Genomic DNA, 21,028 nt, shown 5'->3' on the forward strand with positions numbered 1-21,028 from the left:
ATGCGGTAATTATAACCATTAGGAATTCTCAAAGTGAGCCAGTTCAATGGTCATATCTCTATATGCACTATATATATATATAATTTAATAAATGAGATCTATTAATCTTCATCCAACGAAGACCATTATATATATATTGATCTTTTCGGATTATAATATTATTTTTAATAATCCTATGACCAAGAACAATTTATATTAAATTATAAAAGATTCATCTCCCAATAATATGATCCATATCACAATGATAAATCTCTAAATTTAATCAAGGACCTTATTATATTAACATTTTAATATAATAACAATAACAAATTATTTGACACATAATTGATTAGATTGAAGTCATACTATTTATTCCCAACAATCTCCCACTTGCACGAGAGCCAATCATGATAGATTGGATCTTGAGTGATAGGAGTCATGGCATAGTTAGAATTAGGCACGTTTAGAATGAGTGTTGTGCCTTGTGTGCTTGCTGTCAATTTTGTTAGGATGGCATGTGCTTGCTATCAATTTTGTTAGGCAGTTAAAAGTTAGTTCTATTAAGCCCTCACTTCCCTTTTCAGTTAGTCAATTAGTTGCTAGAAGATGCTGGAAGCTTCCTTGCTCAATTCACTATTCAGTTTGGTTGCTTATAAATAATCTTCGTCATCACCTTACAATACAGCTTTTGTAATTCACTCTCATTCATTCAATAGAATCACTTCTCTTCCCTATCTTCTCTGCACTCTCTGTTCTCTCTCTCTTTCAACCTCTATTCTTATTCTTTTTCAAGATCACCCTCTATGATCTGGTACCTTTCATGGTATCAGAGCATATGGTGCCATAGCTTCTGCAAGATCCAAATCACAAGAACAAGGAAATCAAAGTCACACGCACAATGGCTCAGGGATTCACAGCAACGCCAATTTCAATGAAGTTGGATGAAGACAACTTCTTGTAGTGGAAAGATCAAGCATTCTCAACAATTGAAGGAAATGATATGCTGAGTCACATCACAGGAAAGGGAATTCCTTAACAGTACCTAGGTACAAATGATGAAGATGTAATATTGAATCCACAATATCAATAGTGGAAAAGGCAGGATGCATTACTCAAGTCTTGGCTCTCAGTCTCAATGAGCAAGTCGTTTACTACAAGAATGGTTGGTTGCATTTATAAGCATTAGGTGTGGAAGAGATTGGAGGATTATTTCGCTTCTCAAATCAAGGCAAAAGTAATGCAACTGAAGCACAAACTTAGCACACTTCAGATCGGAGCATCAGTGACAGATTATGTGCTTTCGATTAAAGGTACAATTGATGTACTAGTTTCTGTTGGAGAGTCAATTAATAAGAGTGATCATGTAAATGCAATTTTGCATAGACTAACTGAGGAGTATTCTTCAGTATACACCTCTGTACTAGCAAGAGCTCAAAGCATAACAGTGGCTGAGCTAGAGGCGTTATTGCTTGCACATGAGAGTATGCTTTCTAAATTCAGAAAGCCAGAGGCGTTTGTCCAGGCCAACATTGCTCAATTTGGAAGAGGTAACTTTAGAGGCAGCTTTTGAGGAAGAGGAGGAAGGATGTCTAGAGGAGGCAGAGGTGCCTTTAATGGAGGAAGATCTTCTCAAGAGTCTTGGACACAGGAACAGTTAAATAATGGACAGTTTCAAGCTGGTAGAGGCCAGTTCAATAGAGGAGGAAGAATGCAAAACACAAGAGACAGACCTCAGTGCCAACTTTGCAACAAGTTAGGCCATACAACAAGGACTTGCTGGTATAGGTATAGTGAAGATTTTTATAAGGGAGATTATGAAAATGAAGGATACAGTAGTAGAGATGGAAACAACTCAGGTTACAGTAACCAGGTCTCTCAACAGATTTCTCAACCTCATGCCAATTTTTCCAATGTCTTGGCAACACCTACCACAGTTCAGGATCCAAGCTGGTATCCTGATTCAGGGGCTACTCATCACATGACTCATAATGAGCAGAACCTACTAGAGAAGGAGGAGTATTGTGGAAATAAACAAGTCATAGTTGGTAATGGAACAGGTTTACAAATCTCCTTTGTTGGTAATTCATGCATTAAATCTGATTTGAGCTCTAGGATACTATACCTCAAGAAACTGTTGTGTATGCCTGAGATTACAAAGAACTTATTAAGTGTATATCAATTCTGCTGTGACAACCATGTCTTTTTTGAATTTCATGATGATAGGTGCTGCATAAAAACAAAAGATACTCAGTTAGTACTTCAAGGCATTGTTCACCAAGGCCTTTACAAATTTTCATCCCTTCAAAGCTCACCAGAAGCTTTCACTGCATCAATAAGAAACAAAGATGATCTGCTGACTTGGCATGTTATACTAGGACATCCCAACTATAGTGTTGTGTCAAAAGTACTAAAAACTTGTCAAATTTTCCTTCCTGTAACCAAATTAGATTTTTCAGCCTGTTGTATTGGTAAATCTTATCATCTACCTTTCACTTTATCACAAACTGTATACAAACACCCTCTAGAATTTGTACATTCTTATATTTGGGGACCAGCCCCTATTGCAGATAATAATGGACATTGGTATTTTGTCAACTTCATTGATGCCTTCTCAAAATTCACATGGATTTACCTAATTAAATCTAGAGCTCAACTAAAATCAGTATTTAATCATTTTCAACAAACTACTGAGTTACAATTAAACAAGAAATTGAAGATGTTGCAATGTGACAATGTTGCTGAGTATGTGAGTTTATCTAAGCTGTTACAAGCCACATGAGTTATTTGCAGGTTTTCATGCCCCATGTACATCAGCAGAATGGAGCTGTTGAGAGAAAACATCGCCATGTGGTTGAAATGGGACTTACCTTACTTGCAGGAGCATTCATGCCTACAAAATTTTGGGGTGAGGCCTTCACTACCGCTACAAAGCTGATAAATATACTGTCAACACCAGTTCTGGATGGCTTATCTCCTATGAAAAAACTGTTCGGCAAGAAATCCTCCTATGAGCAGCTTAGAGTTTTTGGCTGCTTGTGTTTCCCTCATCATAGAACTTACAACAAGCATAAGCTGGACTTCAGGTCTTCTCCCTACACCTTTATTGGGTATGGAACCTCTCATAAAGGGTATAAATGTCTCACTCAAGATGGAAGAGTCATTATCACTCCTCATGTGGTGTTTTTTGAGGATCAGTTCCCCTTTTAGCAAGCAACAGATCACACTCATAGCAATAATGCCTCACCTACTGTTCCAGTCATTCCAACCATTCCAAGACTAACCACCTCAAGGCTTGAGTCAGCCCCAAGGGAAGCTGTCTTAAATCAGCACCCTGCTAGTCATACTTTCTCTCAAATTAACTCCACAGTGCCTCAGTAGCCAATAGACATCCCTTCCACTAATTTTCTAGTCAGGTCTGAATTGCCAACAGCAAGCTCCTCAAATCCAATTCCAATTCCTATCAATGACATTGAGATTGTATTATCAATGCCTATGGATCCAGATCCTATCCACTTCCCTACAGCAGTCAATTCTCACCCAATGGTAACCAGGGGTAAGGCTGGCATAGTCAAGCCAAAGGTCTTCCTTGCAAATGTTGAGCCAAGAACTGTAACACAAGCCCTCAAGTCTCCAGAATGGAAGGTGGCCATGGATGCAGAATATGCTGCCTTGATCAAGAATAGAACATGAAAATTAATGAGGCTTCCACTAAATAAAGAAGCAATTGGCAGCAGATGGATTTTCAGACTAAAGTACAATGCAGATGGTTGTTTGCAAAAGCATAAAGCAAGGCTTGTTACTCAAGGGTATGCTCAAAAGCATGGTTCTGATTTTACTGAAATTTATAGTCCTGTAGTGAAACCAGTTTCTATCAGACTCATACTCTCTATTTCTATATCAAAGTCCTGGACAATTAGACAGCTAGATGTCAACAATGCTTTCATTCATGGTGATTTAACAGAATAAGTATACATGAAACAGCCTCCTGGCTATGAGCAAGGAGATCCCTCACTGGTGTGTAAGCTCACCAAAGCTCTCTATGGGTTGAAGCAAGTTCCAAGAGAGTGGTATCATAAGCTGGCCAGTGGTTTAAGGGAGATTGACTTTGAAGCTACAAAGTCTGATATCTCAGTCTTCATTCAGAATCTCAGTGGACTAAAGACCTATGTGCTTGTGTATGTTGATGACATTATAGTAACTGGGGAGTCAACAGAGCTTGTGAAGGAGGTTATAGCAAAGCTGAATGTTAAGTTTGCTTTGAAAGACATGGGAGATCTTCACTATTTTCTTGGAATCCAGGTAAACAAAACCTGTGATGAAGGGCTGATACTTACTCAACAAAAGTACATTCATGAAGTCCTAAAGAAAGCTGGCATGGTGGGTTGTGCACCCTGCCATACTCCCTTGCCTTCCACAGTAAAGATCACAGCCCTTGGAGGTTCCAGCTTCTGTGATCCGCAGCTGTACAGGTCAATCATTGGTAGCTTGCAATACTTAATAATAACCAGGCCTGAAATATGCTATAGTGTCAACAAACTATCACAGTTTGTCTAAGCTCCTCTAGAGTCTCATTGGAAGCTAGTCAAACGAGTACTAAGGTATCTCAGTGGCACATCCAGCTATGGTTTACACCTAAAACAGAAAACTTCCTTGGGAATAACTGCTTATAGTGATTCGAACTGGGTTGGAGACCCAGATGATAGAAAATTCACCAATGGCTATTGCATTTTTCTTGGGACAAACCTCATCTCCTGGGCATCAAAGAAGCAGACAGTGGTAGCTAGATCCAGCACTGAAGTTGAGTACAAGAGCATGGTAGAGGCAGTGGCAGAGCTGACTTGGATAAAGACTATGATGAAGGAGCTATTGCATCCTCTACCAGAAGCACCAATGATGTACTATGATAATTTAAGTGCTGTCGTACTTGCTTCTAATCCCATTCTGCACTCTAAGTCCAAGCATTTTGAAATTGACTTACATTTTGTCTGTAACTTTGTTAACAGCAAGGCAATTTGGGTCAGTCATATTCCAGGATCAGTTCAAGTAGCGGATATCCTCACAAAGACAATACCCTCTGAGAGCTTTCTTCACTTTTGGGGCAAGCTGAGTGTTCACAATCAGCAGCAAATCACTAGTTCACAACTGGTCCAAGTGACAACAACTGAAGGTAGTGGTGATGCTTGAAGTTATGGTGTCTAGCAGCCAACAAAGTAGTTTACAATCAACAAAGGTGGACAACTAGAGATGATGATAGGAGTCATGGCATAGTTAGAATTAGGCACGTTTAGAATGAGTGTTGTGCCTTGTGTGCTTGCTGTCAATTCTGTTAGGCAGTTAGCAGTTAGTTCTATTAAGCCTTCACTTCCCTTTTCAGTTAGTCAATTAGTTGCTAGAAGATGCTGGAAGCTTCCTTGCTGAATTCACCATTCAGTTTGGTTGCTTATAAATAATCCTCTTCATCACCTTACAATACAGCTTTTGTAATTCACTCTCATTCATTCAATGGAATCACTTCTCTTCCCTATCTTCTCTGCTCTCTCTGTTCTCTCTCTCTTTCAACCTCTATTCTGATTCTTCTTCAAGATCACCTTCTATGATCTGGTACTTTTCATTGAGCATACTATTATCTCAATACTAGACTCACTCATTATGAATATTCATAGAACCATTACTCACTATTGGTGGAGACAAAGAAGAACAGACCGATAAATATAGTTTGGATTGGCTGGAACAAAATGTCAAGACCTAAGAAGGAGGGGGCTAGGCCTTAAAGACTTGAGGGCGCATAACCTAGCCTTATTAGAAAATAGTGCTAGCGGCGAATCGCTACTCAACCTAATTCTATCCTAACTAAAATTCTAGAAGTTAAATACTTCAAGTATGGAGATGTGATGAATGCAGAAATATGTAACCTACCTTCTTGGGGATGGCGTAGTATTTTAGAGAGTCGCACGGTTGTTAAAAAATACTTGAATTGGAGAATTGGTTTCGGTAGCTCCATCCGAATTTTCTAAAATTCTTGATTGCCTCCACCGTATTCCTTTCGTCTCCCCCGTCACAATTCATAGAATCATAGAGTCAAATTTTATGGGTTAAAGATCTAATGAAGCCAAATAAATCGTAGAACTACAATCGAATAGCAAATTTTTTTCCCTAAAATTGGAAGAAGAGTATACTCGATCCAATTTGAAGATGGAGAATATTTGATTCAATGGAGTCTCAATAAATTTTAGGTATATAATACAACTTCAAAGTATAACAATACTTACCTCTTCTTTCACCCTCCTTTAGAGCACTGCCCAAATCATATACAGCAAAAGTAGGTGTGGCAGTAGTTGTAAAAGATGAAGATCCCACCCAATAATACACAAATTTTCCAACAATAACAACAATAACACATACAACAAGTTACACTTACACTTGAAGCTTACAAAAGGTTTTTGTATGAATGACATAATAAATATATAACTATTGCTAATTTAAATTTTTTTCTTAGAAAACATTTTTTTATTAGTCATCATTATAATAATATACGTGATGCCTTAGCTTCTTGATTTTATTGTTATATTATGTTAGTTATACAAATTTATACGTCTCTTTTTATCGGTTTAAATTTTTAGAATAAGTATTATTATAAGATATTAGAATTTCTATAACCAAATAAATAATCACTAAAAAATATTTAGCATAAAATGAATTAAAAAAAAAGACTTATCCACAATCATATTTTAAAATTAAAAAAAATTATATAAAATACATATTAAAAATATAATTATTCATATTTTCTCAATATAATTATTCATATTAAAAAAATTATTGTACTTCACCTAAAAAGTTATATACCCTAACAACCTCATGCAAAAGAAACTTTCATATTTTCTCAATATGGGCAAGCATATTGCTCACCAATAAGATTTTCAAAATCCCCCAATTCAATTATAAGGAAAATAGATAATGACATAACGTAAAAATTCAAAAGTTTAGTTGTGAAATTTATATTATTACATATGATTCATGTGATGATCAAGAACACCCTATTGCTAGAGTTATCCTACTACTAAGCAAGGGCATGCTGAAACTGCTTATGGTGCCAATTAAATTAGACCAATAAATATCGTTGTTATGGGTAGTTAAAGAAGATTTAGCTTAAATGTTAAGAATAATACCTACTCATCACTAGGCTATATCACAGTGAGATATGAAAATGACAGCTATTTCCATTTTGGCCATATCTACAATTAATTCATGATAAACTAGTCCCTAGTCCTCAAATCTTATTCGTAGGGTGTGGGGAAGGACCTTCTACTTTCTACCTTTTTCATTTAATAAACTTAACTTACTAGAAAATCCCATTTCAATTTCAAGTGCTCCGTGTAAATTAAAGTAGGGAAAATACAAATTTTACATAAAATTAAGAGAAAAAAATTAAATACAAAACATAAAATTATAATATAATTTAAATCGTAATATTGTTTGAGGTAATAAAAAGGTTTAAAATTAATTGATTTATTTAATATTATAATATTAATTTATTTTAAGAGTTAATTAAGTGAAGACTTTAGTTACCTTCGTTGTCTGTATATATAATTTTAAAATTTTGGCTAAATAAATTTTTTTAGAGTAAATATTCAAATTATTTCCTAGTAAATTTTAGTTCAAACACTTTAATTTTTAATAAATTAGATAAATATTTAATATGTATATTAAATAAATTCTTTAATAAATTTAATTACAAAAAATTAGGTAAAAATATCATTATAACACAATTTAATTATCATTATAAAATGGTTAATTTATTTTGTCTGTTTAAACAATTGTTAAAATTCGAATCTTATTTGTATATGCAGTAACCATTGATCAATAAAAAATTTTAAAATAAAATTTTAATTTGCAGTAAATTAATCTTTAATATATCAAAATAAAAAATATTGTAAAAAATAAAATAAAAATTTGTTAAAAATCAAAATATTAGGCACATCATCATCACAATGTGCATTGAAGTCATTGTGAGTTGATACACATCCTAATAATAGGATTAAGTTGCAATCACATTATGTGAATAAAAAATACACTATAGTTGTGGTGTAAAATCGCTTCTACAATAATATAATATTATTATAACCGCATCAAATGACGTGGTTAACAATTTGAATCCATGACTGTAATTAAGTAGCTTATCAACCACAAACCCTATTCAGTGAGCATACAAGTGTAATGCAACAGTTTTTCTTTTTCTCCTTTTTTTTTTGTGAAATAAAAATTTTTTAAATGGATACCCTTCTATGTTGAACTTTTTTTCTCTCTTCTTATTTAAAATTTTATGTATTTTATTATAATATAAAATATAACTCTAATAAAGAGAAGAATAATAAGGTGCTCATCCGGAGAAAAATAAGAAAAAACCCTAAACTGAGAGGGAGATTTAATTGACACTATCTTAAGGTTAATAATTAATTAATTTCACAATACAATATATATGTATAAGAATAGTTATAATTAAATAATGACAAAAAGATAAAAAATGTCTATAGTTCCATCAACCCTTGAACCTCCTTTGGATTTAGCCTTGTCAGGAAGCTTAGTTTGACCTTTTAAAAATGAATAAAACCCATGCCTACTGAGTGAATTCTCAGAGAATAAAAATTCTAGCATATAGTTCACTGAGCCCTTACAAACACTAAGTCTTATATACCTAATTATTATTATTTTTTTTTCTCCTATTACATGTTTTATTCTGTTTCCAAAGGCATAAATGCACGACCTAGCTAGTCCAATTATAATTAATAAATATTCTTTGTTCAGTCCAGTTTAGGTGGTATCAGGGTAAAAATATATTTTTTCTTATTATTAATTAGTAATAAAATGGTGGTATGGCAGTAAATTAGATTTCTTCTTTTTTCTTTTTTTCATTCAGTCCATTTCTTTGATTCTTCATCAGTACTAGTACCTATGGTGATTATATACGAAATATTTTTATATTCTTAATAAATTTTTTCCCATTTTTTATATTTATTTCTTAAAATATATTTGATAAATGTTTTCCAAAATATTATATTTATCTTTGTTCCTTATTTTTTTTTAAATTTATTCTCTCTATATTAGCTTATTTTGTATGTTAAACATTAATTATTGTTCTATAATATCCTTAATTAAATAATTATTAATTACATATATTTACTTGTACAAGAACAATTTTTTTCTACCTATACCTTTTTACTCATTAAAAGAAAATGAATTTATGAATCCAATTAAAATTTATTTTTAATTTTTTTAGACAATTATTTTAAAAAGGGTAGTATATAAAAAAATAATTAATAATAATATTATTTTAATGTGTTTTTCTAGGGATATTTCAGAAACATAGGTAATTAATTTAAGCCATAATGTGGTAAGTGATATGAGTAAGTAAGTAAGTGGTCCTAATGTCCTATATTGTAATTGTGACTTATGACAAGCTGTTTGGGGTTGAAAAATAATAAAAAGGTCCCACACCCAACTAAGCCTTTCACTTCTTGCTCCTCACCTTTTAAAAATTCACCCTAAAATTCCACATTTTTGCTATAAATGAGTAACCCTTGAATCCACACAAAGATGAACCTCATGTGTGTCTCTCATAAACTTCACCACACCACACTTTGTGAACCCTTTTCTTTCTCTATCTCTTAATTATATCTTCTATTTATTATTATTATTATTATTATTTTTAATTTTGTTGTTGTTCTTCATTCTACAACCTCAAAGCTAATAAGGTTCTCTTAGCTAGTGGCAATGAATTAAAAGGGTGCATGCTGAGCAAGATGGAGAAGCAGGGCACGTGCAATACTAACTCATGAAGAGATCATGAATAATATGAGTGTGAAGCAAAGAAGACAATATCTTACATTTTTTTTTTCTATTTCACCAACCTAAAAATATTTTGTAATATTCATTCTTTTCTATTTCACAATATCTACTACTTTATAACTTTGGCATATATAATATATATTCATAATAATAGGTATATATTAGATTATTATTAATATGCTAAATTTCTCAAAGCCTTAATTATTAGGTTAAATATTATGAAAAGGAGTAAATTAAATAGTTTTGTTATGAGTTAGTTCTTCATGTGCCCCTCTTCCCCATCATGACCTGCTGCACCTCTTAGCATTTGGAAATGCAAAAAGATGGAGGCTGATTTTTTAGTATTTGTGATGCTAGCTTCACTTTTTTGAAGGTGAGTTCATAATTTTCATGATAATATATACTATTTTTTTTTTCTCATCATGTTTCAGATGATATGCTTTTGTTTCTTCAACATTAGCATACATATGTGTCTTCTTATTATGGGGTTTTGAGAAGGAAATTAAATATATATTTTTGTAATAATCAGCATAGGTTAAAAGTCAAAGTGATTAATCAAATTGGGATAAACATCATTGAATTAAATAACTGTAAGGATATGATGTGAGTGGTTTGGAATCTAAAGTGTGAGTTACGAAAAAGGTTATGTTGGATAAACATTATTGACCTAAACTAGTCCTAAATTGTGTCATCCTCTATATATATATATATTATAGGAGAAGTTTTAAGAGTACCGAGAATATCAATGTTTCAGTTGTTTTAACTGTTGATCTGAATTATAAAAAATATATATAATATATATTAATTGAAATTAACGATTAAAACAATTGGAATACTGGTGTTTTCGGTATACTTAATTCTATATAAAAAATATATATAATATATATTAATGATGTTTTTTATATTTTGTGTAAAATTATTTTTTTATGTATTAGCTAGTAGGTTAAAATTCCTATTTTTTAATAAAAAATGTTTGCCTTGAAAAATGTTAATTATAATGTTAGTACATTCATTAACCAAATACAAAAATTCTTAAATTTATCATCAGTATTTTATGATGATAAGGGAATGATGAAGGGTTTGTCTCAAAGCCAGATAGATACTCAATCAATTTCTGAGCAATATATATCATGTATGCAACCAACAGATGATAGAAACAAGACATCTTTTTTTGTTTTTATGTTTTTTTTTTTTGATATATAGAAAAGTAAGAAGTTAGCAAAGTAGCCAACAAATTGTGTTATTCTCATAGAAGCACTGAGTCAGTGTCAGTAACTTGTTTATTCTCAAAAAGCATAGCATTTATGTGCTTTTTTCAGGGGTTAAAAATTATTGCAGTGAAATCTTATTAATGGGGGGAGAAAGATATCAAGAAATGAAGACTTTGAATTACAAGACAAAGTGTGAACTAGAAGGTATTTTGTCTTTTATCTAGCATCATATAGCATGTACTATTTAAGGAAAAAATAAAAATGAAAATTTTTAAATTCTTTAATAATGTATTGAAGTTTTTTATTTTTTATTTTTTATTTTTTTTCTTCCGCTCCTTAAGAGATGATTGTAGAATATTTATTAGCCAAACCCTAATATTTATAATATCACTATACTTATTGCTGATTTCCACTATTTCACATATATGCATTATATTGGACTTCATTCTCATTCATTTCATAGTTTTTTTTTTTTACCACAATATTTACAGATCTTTAAAAGCCATCTACAAGTATATTTGACAACATATATAAAACCTCCATGAATGTTATTTGAATACATTTTAGGATACTAACAGAAAACTTGTATGGAAAAAAACTTTAATTTCTTACCATATTTTTTTACTCTTAGAGAGAAAAGATAATTAATTTTTTTTGGGGGTGTCCCCTTGATATCCGAATTTTGATGCTGTGAAAAGAAAATCAATAATATAATGTGCAATTTGTGTAATTTCTAATAATATCAAATTAATGAAAAAGGGTGTGAATTCTAAGTAAACATTCATATTTCAGAATGTATTTGATGAATTTTATAAAATATCTTAGTAATTTAATAATATTTTGTTATGTAATTATATTATGTCAATTAAGCTGTTAATGATCAGTTATCCAGTGTTGTAATTATTTTGTAATTCTATTATTTTATATATAGTCCAAATACATAGTGTTCAGGAGTTGAATACTGAGTTCAGAAATGTAACAATACTTGAATATGTATTATATAAAGTTATTAATAATGTTGTACCTCCAATTCATTAATAATCATTAAAATCAACTATATTATTAAATAAGTCCAAATTAAAGTATGCAAAAGAATACACCAATAAATTCATTAAAAAAAAAACAAATAACTTGTAGTATTTATGCATGCATATGATTACTACTATTTAGAATTACTCTTATTTCATATATATTTATCATTTTTACAAACTATTATTATTAGCTGGGATAACAACATACACATAATGCGTATCATCAAACTAAATTCATTGGATGATGACTTCACTTTATATGTTTGATAAAATTTTGTTAAAAAGCATAATCCAATTTGTCCCTATAGAGTGCTACAAAATATCATCATGAGGAATCAAAAAAGATCTACAATGTCAATAGCAGCAACCGAACGAAAAAATTTCTATAATTACATAAAACATGCTTTTAGTATCACTTTTGAAACTTGATATGATCACTTTTATTATCATTAATTATTGTAGTACAAACATGTGAAATAATTTAGTTGGACCTTGCCTTGGAGTACAACATTTAATTTTCTCACATACTCCATCTACTTCTTGATCTTTAAGTGAATAAGTTATGATGAACTATGTACAACAAAATTTGTAGCTAATTAGTGGATATTTAATAATCCATTCATTTATTAAAACATCTTTCATTTTGTGACTATCATTTTAATCGTTTAAAATAATATTGTGAAGGATTAGAGGCCAATTTTTTTCTCTCTTTGCCCTGAATAACTAAGATGAGATTAAAAGTGAAAAATAAAATCAATTAATAAGTGGTTGCTAATTCTTTACAAATAATCATTTTTGTGCCGAATTAGTGACAAATTAGTTACTATTCTTAAGGTCCTAATTAAGCAATTCTTATCGTGTAGGTAGAATAATATTATTTATCCGCTCAAAAAATAATATATAAATTACAATAATTTATAAAAATTTAAACTAATAAAAACAGACATATCAATAATTATATTTTTAATACATCTATTCACGCAAACATAGATATTTTTTATGAGAAAAACTCAAAAGTCAGCATAATTTATTATTTTTGGTTAAAATTTTTTGTCATCAGTTCAATTTTTAGTCTAGTAATCTAGTAATATATTTTTAGTTCATACTTTTAAATATTAATGATTAACTACTGGTCAAAAACTGACCCTCTAACATTTTTCTTTATTTCTTTATCTTATGTTAAAATTTTTTATTTTAGGATTAACAAGAATCGAATTTTAGACTTTTAAATTATAAAAGTTTCGATATTATATTATAATATCACTTTTTTAAAAAAATTAAGTTGATACGTACGAGAAGACATAAATAATTATATTTTTAATATTAATAATATTTATTGTGATAAAATCTACGCTTTTTATTTAAAATATTAATTTATAAATGAATGAAAAATTCAATAATAATCTACTTAAATATTCTACAAACATACAATAATTTCTCATCTTTAGAGACAAAGAAAGAATAACTTGGGATAATTTAACAATAACTCATCATTATATTACTCATGGTGTGGTGACAAGGATTGATAGTGATATGATGAACACAAATATAATGGAAGATGAAATAAAAACAACCCATGCAAGGAGAGGGACAACACATACTCATATCAACTTGCATTGCTTTTAACCTTTCTCCTCCGTACACCTACTTAAAGAACCCTCTTTAATTAACCACACAAAAGCAAACGATGTTGTTTTATTATTGTCCAATATGATAAGAAAATATCAGTTTATCATTCTGTTTATTGAGTCACTGATAAAAAAAAAAATAAAATACCACTATAGTATTTAGAGTTTAATTTTAAATATAATAATAGTGTAATTAAAATTTCAAAAACTAAAATTCACGGACTATTTTAAAATTTTATCATTTAATTTAAAATTTGGAAATGTTTGGTAATAATCAAAGAAAATCAGCCAAAAATAGCATAACTTGTCTTATTTAGTATCTATTAATTGTTACGACAATTAATTAATGCTAAATAAGACAAGTTTTGACTGTTGTTTTTGTCTATCTAACTATGGCATCTAATATGTAAGACATGAGGTTATGGACATAGCATAATCATAATGGGATAAGACTGAGCACTAGTATTAATTAGTTACCTTCATTTACCTGTTTTGATTAATTTGCCATTTTTTGATAAGTTCTATTTTCAACACTTAGGACCGTTCCATTTCCATTAATGTTCAAAATATTGTCCATATATGTCACTTTATTTTCTATGTGGATCACACATACATTATTGATACTTATGCCTCCTTAATCTTTGATTGATTGACTCACATGCTTATGTGGGGTAATATCATGATATCAATCAAGCCTTACCCTTCTTTTTTATTTTTTATTTTTTTTATTTTTAATTAAATTTTCACAATGCTGAAGAAATATCTCCTTAATTACTATTATCTGCCTGGCCAAATGCAGTATTTTTTCTATTTACTTGTATATAGTCCCCATCTTCACAATAATTAACATATGTGGGCCAAAATAAAAAAATGGAAGTTATATTCACCTGTTTAATTTATCCCAATTTTGCACCGACAAAACCTACTGTGACATCAGATCCAAGTTCCATTATATTATCTTAGTTTATTTTAGTTTTGCACATTATTTTAATAAAAAAATTTGGTAACCAAAATAAATTAGCTAAAAACAGACAGAATTTATCTTATTTAATATTTATTAATTATGATAATGCTAGAGAAACAAAAAAAATAGTCGGAACTTATTTTATTTAGCATTTATTAATTGTCGCAATAATTAATGAATAATAAATAAAGCAAATTATTGTTATTTTTTGCTAATTTTCTTTAATTACCAAATATTTTCGTATTAATTATTACAATAATTAATGAATACTAAATAAGGCTGATTCTGTTGAGATAGGTAAAGAGACACACAGTCACGGACTGATCAAGAAAAACCAAAAAAATTGTTAAAAGCTAATAACTCATGTATTATATGTATTGCTGTTATGAAAAGACTTTTAACAATTTCTTAGCCTTTTTTTATCAACCTTTCACGTGTGCTTCTTTACCTACCTCAATAAATTCTGGCTGAATTTTTTGTCTTCCTAATATAACCGTATTTTTAATTTCCATGGTTTATGTTTAATGCTTACTATTTATTAGGAGGTTCCTAATGACCCAGAAAAACTGAAAATGCACTAAAACATGAAGTACTTGTATAATTAATAGATGATAAATTTATCCTATAAATTAATTATTAAATATAAAAGTTTTATATATAAATGAAATAATTGTATATATTTTTTATTTTAAAATTATTAATTAATATATAAAATATCAAATATTAAGGAACATCAAAATCTATCTGTATTACTGTATACTACATGATTAGCTTCAACCTTCAACCTAGGCATGGATCTCTGTTCTTTGAAAATTATATTTCCAATGCTGATGTATATACATTGTACAGCACCTTAAGTGTGTGTTGGGTCGCATATGGTAACATTTCTAAGAAAAAATTAATTTGCTCCATCCCTTCTAAAATAATTATTGTTGCTTTTTGTTCATTTTAAATGTTACACACTTTTGTAGGAGGAGAGGAAGTAATAATATATATGCAATACTGAACAACCCAAATTGTCTAAACTTATTTAATATTTTACATTATCTTTAGATGATTATGAGTATATTATTTTATTTTATTTCATTCCACAACCATCTTTATTTAATAAAAGAAGCAAGCTAATATATATTTTTCCAATCATAATGTAGCATTAATCTATTTGTAAAAAAAAAAAATACTATTTATTTATCATTTGCCGACCCAAACCCTACCACCTTTTTAGGTTTGTGCAACAATTTTTTTATATATGAAATAAACTACTAAAAAGCAACTTTTGGAACCAACATATAGGCCAATAAAAGGGAAAAAAAAAATAGTATTAATACATCTCATACACTTAAAGACAGAAATCACTTTCAGAAAATTTTCAGCAATTATTTAATATCACTTAGGGTTATTTAATATCATCACTCTTTTTGGCTTAGACAGTTGGTCATAGTTAATTAATATAGAAGCAATTTTATAGCCATTATTAATGGAGGTTGATGGAGACAAGGAATGTGGTCCATATAAAAAGACCATAGTATTGGAACTAATTTGTTGGTGTGGTAGGTTAAGTTGAGTAGCCCCATGCATTGGGGAGAACAAAAAATGTGACCCACAAATATAACAAAGCAAAATTATTACATACACTATAGAGTTAAGTTACAGTTGGTTAATGCTAGGACACTAGCTAGATATAGAAATTAACCTTAGTATAGGTATGATATATTGTTATTATTATATTTAATTTAATTATTCTGTCTGTTGCTTATAATTTTATTAAATTTATAATTAAATTTTTTATAATATAAAAAATATTAGAATTAATTAAATATTTTTTTATAAATTAAAAATATTTATAATTAAAAACTTAATTATATTTTTGACCGTATGTATTTTGAGAGAAATATTCGGTTAATTTTAATATTTTTGACATAAAAAAGACCTAATTTTAAAATTAAAAATAATATAAAATTTAATTAAAAAAATTATAAAAATTTAATTAAAAATTTAATAAAATTATATAAAAATTAATAGAATGATTAAATTTTATTATTATTATTATTATTATTAGTAGTAGTAGTAGTTAAGATCCTGTGGCTACTATTGTAGTGACGGCATATACATGAGAATTTCTTGTCAAAATTTCTAAGTTATTCTGACATTTCATGATTAGAAACTGTTGATGCTTTGAAACTGAAGACTGATACAGGTATAGAGCAATAATTGATCTAAATAGATTAGTATATTGAGGGTTTTAAACTCGCTAACTCTATATTTTAGAGATATGATTAAATTTACCAATTATTGAGGGTAGGTTCTAAAAGTCCAAAGCTTGTTGGAATGAGAATTTACTTTGATGATGTAGTAATTGGCTACTTTCTTGGTAGAGCAATTATTGTGAGAAGTGGATGAAAGTACGAATTTTGAAGATAATTAATGACGGAATTTACTTGCATAACTTTTTGTTCAAAACTGAATTACATATATATGCTATTATTTTGAATTTGAGATAAAAACAAAAGAATAAAAAAGTGATGTGTTCAAAACTTGATGTTCCAGTAGAGATAGTTATTATGATATTGTTATTCTTAAAAATTTAAATTGATAAAAGAAGATACGTAACATTTACATAGGTTTTTTTATTATTTTTATACTAATCTTTTTTGAATCAACAAAGATTAATTTCTAGATTTTTAAGTTATAAAAACAAATTATATTATAAAAGAATTCTTTTTAAACATTTAAATCAATAAAAAAAGACATAAATATTAATATTAATTTAAAACATTTTATCCTAATCAGAGGCTTTGCATGTAAGAGAACGAAGAAGTAGTTTAATTAAGTTTCAAAAGAATATATCGTTTAATTACTACATGATATATTAATAAGAATGATTGCAATAATCTCTAAGAAAAAGAAGCATATACTATAAAACTATCCAAACGTTTTGATGATTGGGCATTTGAAACAGAAGTTTGGATTAATTAAGGGAAAATTTACATAAATGGAAATACAAAAAGAAAAAATAAAATAAAATAAAATAAAGAGATTACCAGAGAAGTAACATATTCCGAGATATCAAATTGTATTAAAAATTCTTCAACTCCATTAGGTCATGCCAATAAAGTATGTATTTAACTTATTAATTTAAGCATGAATAAAAAATAAAAAATAATAGTTAAACTTAGGCATGCTGTTAGTGGTGCCAGAGAAAAAGTTGAAAAACTTTGAACAAAAAACGCCAAAGAGCACTAAAATGCTTCATGGGAATAAGAGAAGCCTCTTGTTCCCTCCTTTGTTTGAGTTCGGATCACGTGTAACTATATATATATACTTCACTATAATAATAATAATAATACAGAAAAAAAAAAAAGAACATATGTCGCTTAGAGCCTGAGACGCTCTCTAACTAACATTAATCAATTAAGTAATAAGCTTAAAATAGAATAATCAAGTCCTAATGTTTTTGTAGGTATATCAAGTGTAAATATATTTAGTAATGGACCATATATAATATCTAGCGCTTTAGTAGGGTTTCACGTTTAATTCATTTACTTAAATTCTATCAAATTTTGAATTCCTCCCCCCATCATATTTAGCTCCTTGAGATACCTTGAAAAGTTAGAAGCAATTTTTTTTTTTTTTAAATTTTCCTTTTTATTATTATTTTTTTTGGAGACTGTATCTAACATAGCGACGGATCTTATTCACTACTATATATGGATGCAAAGTCATACTTATTATAATGATAAATCCCATCAACTGATCCATCAAATTTAGTTTAAGGTTAATGCTAATCAAATAATAGGATAAATTATATAGATAAATTGATTATTAAAATTATATAAATGTCTTAAATTAAATTTAATTACATGCATGTTTTGCTTGACTTTTTATAAATCGATTTACACTTTTTTTAATGTAAATTAAATCTATGCTGTATCAGTAATAAATCGAATTAACTTGATTCGATTAAATATTGTACATCACATACATACTAATTTATATTAGTAGTAAATCGAATTAAGCTGATTCGATTTAGTATGTATGTGCTATATAGTAATAAATCGAATCAAGTTAATTTGATTTACTCTTGGTACAACATATACATATTAAATCGAATCTAATTAATTCGATAATTTACATAAAAAATTAAACAAAAGATGTATATAACCAAATTCAATTTAAGACATATATATAATTTTATTCTTCAATTAATTTATCTATATAATTTACCCAAAATAGGTAAAACTATCGCATCTAATAATCTTAGGCTTTTGTAATTACATTGCTTCATAAATTTAACAATATACGATGAATTTACTACTCAGGTTGGTTTAGCTTAAAATAAGACTGTAGCTTAAGATTATTGCTTAATCACAAAGGTAAAGCATATATAATCAATAAACAGTACACAATCAAAGTAGTTTAATTTGCTTTGTATATAATTAGTACTAGAATTTTACGAACCCTGAACCTAAATTATATCGTAATGTATAAACTTTTCTTGCTCGAAAATTATGTGAATTTTCTATAAAATTATTATTAAAAATATAACTATTTACGTATAAATTTCTTATCAGCTTATGTTTGAGAAAAATAATTTCATAGCATAATATTAAAATTTTTGTGATTAAAAAACTCTAAATCTAAAATTTAATTTTTATTGACATTAAATCCCAAAAATTTATCAATAAGATAGACTATTAAAACATCAAGAAAAGAGGGACTAATTAGAATAAAACATGATATACACCACCAAATCCAACATTGATTTAGGGAAGTAATAAACAAATTTATCATCTTCTGATTGATTTGAAGTTCAGATTGTGAGATAGAAACATAAACATACTAACAATGACGTTGGCAATTTTTTAATCGAAATTAAGCCAAACATATATCCCAAACATATATCCATAGTTATCTACTGCTACCAAACATACATATCTTTATAGGGTGTCAAGTCAAAAGATAAGGTCCATAAATAACTAGCTAGACAACCTATTTGAGATATGCTAGATTATCAATAACTCAATCTAGTAACTATTATTAAAAACTGCATAAATAAAAAAAAATTGTAGTTTTCACGTATGTATTAAAATAATTAGAGATATAATTATTTATGTTATTATTTTTTATCAGTTTAAATTTTTAGAAGAAATAATATCATAAAATAGTATTAGAATTTTATATTCGAAAGATTTATTTAGAGTTTGATCTTTCGTGAATTCTAAAAAAAAAACATAAGACAAACAAAAAAAATTTCTTTAAAAAAATCAAACAAATACAAAAAATTATTATTTAAAAATACATATTAAAAATAACGATGATAATGATCTTAACTCAGATTCTATCAATAATGATGATGATGCAAAAAGTGTATATATATTCTAGGGAATGTTTTTGGTGGAGAAAGTATTTTTAAAATTTTGAAAGACCATGGAATAACATGTTAAATGAAGGGCTGAGATGACATCTGTACAATAGTTATTAAAAATATTACTTTTAACTCAAGGTTTAATGTATTTGCAGATCGGTTCAAGTTGATTTGGTTGAACCAACTATTTAAAGATTGGTTTTTTTGAAAGAATTAATTTTTTTTTTACTTTGTAATATGGGCTACACCTACATTCTACCCAAAAATTAATGTAATACAAATCTATACTTCCAAAAAACAGCTTGAATTACTACTTACAGTTCAACAAAAAATTACTCCATATTTTAATGATCAAACACTACATATTTTAATGAAACACATATTCTCATGTACAACTTCATCTTTTATATTGACGTATGATATTTATTTTTTGAAAAAAATTGAAGAAAACGAAAGAGTTTATAATAAATTCCAAGTGATTTAATTTATCATTTCTAATAAGAACAATAATACATATTATAAAAAATTAGAATAATAAACCGTACACAAAAATTACAATTGTAATATCAAACAAAAAATATTCTATAATTATTTTAATATTTTCAGTATTTTTTATTTAGTATTATTTTGGACAATAATATTTTATTACTTATGACTCTATTGTTATATATGATCAATTTTTTATTTACTTTGTCATTTTTAATAAAATCAATAATTCATATTATAACAAAATTATAATAAAAAATTAATTAAAAAATTAAAAATTAAAATATAAAAGAAAGTATTAAAAATGATAAAAAAATTATAAAAAAAAATTATTAAAACCAATAATGACCAGCAACAAACCTAAACACACGTCAAAGTAACGCAAAAGCTACAATTTCTTGCTTCAAGTGAACGTGCTTTTGGGATACAAAATTACATCTACGTTTAAAGAAAAAAAAGTTGCCAAACATCAAAGAACAACGTTAAAAGAACTTAAATGCACTTTTATCCTTTTCAACGTG

General features: G+C 28.4%; 1 long non-coding RNA gene across 1 annotated transcript; it reads left to right on the forward strand.

Annotated features, from left to right (window-relative positions):
* The first annotated feature begins 9,462 nt into the window (after positions 1-9,462).
* On the forward strand, positions 9,463-12,056 carry LOC112728117 (uncharacterized). The gene is made up of 2 exons (XR_003166130.3): positions 9,463-10,195; positions 11,142-12,056. It is a non-coding gene; the product is annotated as an uncharacterized lncRNA (long non-coding RNA).
* The last annotated feature ends 8,972 nt before the right edge of the window (positions 12,057-21,028 follow it).

Source organism: Arachis hypogaea, chromosome 12 (genome assembly GCF_003086295.3).
Source record: "Arachis hypogaea cultivar Tifrunner chromosome 12, arahy.Tifrunner.gnm2.J5K5, whole genome shotgun sequence".
Taxonomy (NCBI): domain Eukaryota; kingdom Viridiplantae; phylum Streptophyta; class Magnoliopsida; order Fabales; family Fabaceae; genus Arachis; species Arachis hypogaea.